Below are 4,498 nucleotides of genomic sequence, written 5' to 3' on the forward strand. Positions count from 1 at the left end.
CCCTAAATTAGGCCCTACTTACAGTACTAACGTTAGGCCTATAGACCTACCTGGAGTTTCTATGAGGTACTAAGTAAGCGTAGATATCGGGATAGGGCCTACTCAAAGAGGTTCTACTGCACATCTGGCCATTTTGTCAGGTCGTTGATCCAGAGTCCTGCCGCGATTTCATAATCATACGGGCACAGGTCCAGTCCGGCTGCCTTCAACTTGGCAAAACACCGGGACCGATCGACAGGTTCCAGATTTTTAGAATATTGCTGGCAAGACATGATGCATGTATCTCATGTGGCACAAATGACAAAATGAATAATGAAAAACAGTCCCCATGTGCATGTCGTCTGCGGAGTGTTGTTATGATTATGTACGAAAGTATTTAAGGACTGGTGGTGCATTCCATCTAATTATGATAATTAAGATTTAGGGCTATTTTTTAAAATAAAGTTATGGGAAGAACACGCCCATTATGTGTTACATAAGAACTGGAAACACACAAACAGCCATTTTTGCTTGTCCCCAAATATATGGATTGATTACAGTATGACTGTTGGCCTACTCCATTTGTTTTTCTGCAGCGTTGGATGTGCAACAGTGAAATTGAAGGAAGTACAGTATAAGATTATATTATAACAATATCAGCTGAAATTCTACGTGTAATTATGTTCCATGTCCAACACTCCCACTCCTTAGCCGACAAGCTCATTTTCACCCATTATGCTGAAAATCGCCCAATTTCCAAGTACAAAATTTGATTGAAATTTTTGAGTACGTCATTAGCGTTCAGCTCCGCGGCGCCTCGCCCCATCACCAAGGTAGCAAACCTCGCACTTAAGAGCGCGTGTGCAAACCTCAAATTCGCGCAGCTTGAACTCCCAAGTTCATTGACCCAATCTGCCAAAAGAGCAAAAAAAATCCGTCAAAAATTCATGAAAAATTCCCGGATCACTACCAACATTTAATCATCTGTTCCATATGTCATTATCAAATTTTCCCCCGCAAGTTTCATTCATGGGGGCGCTGTGGCATAGTGGATAAGACTCTCGACTCCCAATCGGAGGACCCGAGTTCGAATCCCGCCCAGTGCTGACGTCCTTGGACAAGATGTTTTACCCACAATGTCCCTCTGTATAAATGGGTACCTGGCAACGCCAGGGTAATAATAATGGCAGGGCCCTCTGGTAGACCAGTGGCAACACTGAAGAGGCTACCCTGGATAAATAAGACCTTATCATTATCAAATCCGTTCTCAACTTTTTGAGTTATTTTGCAGTCAGACAAACAACAAACCAATGCCGCTGAAAACCTCCTCCTTTCTGAGCGAAGGTACTAAGACTTACATTGCCGATCACCGAATGTTCTCGCACACAATTAGGTACCTATTAACACAAGAGGTATCTATGGGTTACGCGAACAAGTGTCATGGATCAAAAATTGAATTACAACATACGATAAAGAGCCTCTTCAAAGGCCCTATAATGCCATTATGCTTCCCACCGACAATCGCGTGAGCAGCGAGCTGAAGCCAGTGGCTCTTTGTAGTGGCAGGGACGTGGAATCCACCCTGCTGGCTGGAGATATGCAGTAGCTGCTATATTTTGGTTTGGTCTACTCATTTCTTCTTTTTTTTTTCCCCTTCTTCTCCTTCTTTTCATATCAAGAATAGTCCGGTTTCCAGACCCTTTGCCAACTGAACTCGCCACCAGTTTTCGACGTTGTGGGCGTCAATATCATGTATACCAAAATAGTACGAGCAGAGGGTCTGGAAGCCAGACTGTGGTCAGAAGGCAAACGAAAGAGTGGCTATCAAGCCTGCTGCATACCCCTGCCCCCCCCCCCCCCCCACACACACACACACAGACAAAAAAAAAACAGTTCCCTTTGTTGCGAATTATTTCTATGCAAACGCACACACGCAAAAGTAATTAGGGCCTATATGCTGACAGTGAAAAACGACTCCGTGTTAAGCTTTGTGATAAGTGGAACAAAATCGAACACAGAATGGGAGGTGGTTCAATAATATAGGACGGAAAATAAATATATTGCAGAGAATTACAAAGTTTCACATAAGTTTTCTCACGACCTGTTGATCTCGATCCCAGCCACCTAGTCTAATAAATGGGTGTATAGCAAGTAGTTTGGCTGTTTGGTCATACCTCTCAACTCTGACATCGGTGAACGCAAAAAAAAAAAGAGCACCTCGAACATTATGTTTCCGTCAAAGGCAGTAACACCCCCCTCTCCCAGGAAAGTCAAGCGTTTACAACTTTACAATGATTGCATCGGAAAATGACACGTTTGGATTGTTATTTTTCGGGGAGCATACCAAACTTTGAGATTTCCTAATATGTCTTATTTTGGGTCCAACGGAACTACTTCAGTTCTGTTAGCTTGAATTAGTGGGGGCACTGTGGCATAGTGGGTAAGACTCCTAACTTTCACCAGTGCCTACGTCCTTGGACAAGATGCTTTAAACCCACATTGACCCTCTCGACCCAGGTAGCCTATTGATTATATAAATGAGAACCTAACAAAGCTAGGGTATATTACAGGGCCTCTGGTAGAACAGCGTCAACACTAAAGAGGCTTATGCTCTATAAAAACGATAGAGATGAAGACTACTAGTACCAATTATTTAGAGCTATTCTCTAAACAGACATGGAATGGACTTTTACTGTATAAAGTGTGGACTATACAAACTTTGTTTATACACTAAAAACATGCCAAATATGAGACACTATTTTTCATGAATTGTATGTGAGGATATGTTGTTATCTACATTCTGTGTACTGGAATGTGCTCCTGCATGTCTCTTCTTCCAAAATTTATTATTCATAAATATCTTAGCTTTGCACTAATTTTTTTGCACGGCAGAACAGTGTATTTAACTCCAAAGTAAAAAAAAAAAAAACACCATTGTACATAAATGATATCAACAGTCTTTTCTCGTGTACAAAACTTGACATTGCGGCGTGGTGATGGCTTAATATTTATGCCAGTATTGGTTTTTACTGCAAAGAATGAGACGAATCTTGCATCAAAATAATAAGAGATAACAAAAATAAAATCTGGTGATACCGGTGGTCTGTCTCTATATCTATATATAAAAAAGCATGAATGTGTATAATAGAAAATGTAGCTATGGTGATCACCTTGAAGAGCTGTACAGAGAGTGACCTTAAAGGTATTGATCACCATTGGGAGCAGTGATTTAAAAATGTTCGAGTTATCTCATTTGACGCATATGTAAATCATGTGTGGGTAAGTTGTATGACAAAACATCCTACCATATAAACATTTAGCAGTAAATCCAGAAATATAAGGAATATCACCATTTTTTCACTAAACCATGACAGTAGAGGGTTTAGTCTAGAAACAATTTTATATTAACAACAATGTATATTAACAATTATCGTTCACATTGTGTAGACTGAACAATACTTAACGTTGATTACAATGATGAAAAATTTCAATGTGGTTGTTTCTATCCCTAACTCACATTCTAGAACTATTTTGAAGTACTAAAGCTGATTTTTTGTTTCATCTGCAAATGTAAATAATGCCTTTAACGGATTAGTCTTTGGTAGATGGGGAAATAGAAAATGACGAGAGAGAATGAATGGCCGTGTCGGCGCCACAGTAGGATCGATTTTTGGCGACAAAATAACGTAAGATCAGTTATCTCTGCGGCCATATAGTGACTGTGACAACCATGCGTAAGGGTCATGATCAAACGTTTGACTGCTTCATGACACCATTAATTCGTCATGGATTACGCTTATAGTATAAATAGGAGATGGGGATGCATTGTGTGTGTGAGAACCTGTATCACAAAACTACCACCACCACCAAAAAACAAACAAAACAAAAACAAAACAAAAACAGATTTGGTTTGTGAGTCAAGGGGAGACTCTGAAAAGCTGGCCTTAATGCTTTAAGAGGATGGGAACATTAAATACAAACGGACTCTCCTTGCCTATCTTGAAAAAGTTGGGTCCATTCAAATTTTCAATCTCACACAGCGCTGCTCCGTGCAATAAACGGAAGAAAAACCAATAATATATAAAACTCCACAGCAGTCAGTATGAAGTCATTATTAAACTTAACTAAAGCTGAAAGTCTTTTTGCCCCACAAAAACATACTACTGCAACTACAAAACTATTTTTCGTGAGAGTCAAATCTAAGCTCTACATTCCCAATGAGGTCATCAGGCCAGTCAAGCCATGCTATATGCTGACGGTCTCTTGATTCCTTGTCGAATCATAATATGATATACTATAGTATATAATGTTATTTGATAATATATTATGATATAATATAATATAATATAATATGATATAATATAATATAATATAATATAACATAATAAAGTTTATTGTAATATGATATGATATAATGTAATATATTAATATTGATATAATTACTTCAGACTGATACAAATTATGTATCACCTTTTTCTGTAACATGTGCAACCATAAATATTTTAAATGATTTTGTTAT

The sequence above is a fragment of the Diadema antillarum genome, unplaced genomic scaffold (assembly GCF_040938485.1).
Source record: "Diadema antillarum isolate AM-2024a unplaced genomic scaffold, OU_Dant_1.0 scf00000057, whole genome shotgun sequence".
Lineage (NCBI taxonomy): Eukaryota > Metazoa > Echinodermata > Echinoidea > Diadematoida > Diadematidae > Diadema > Diadema antillarum.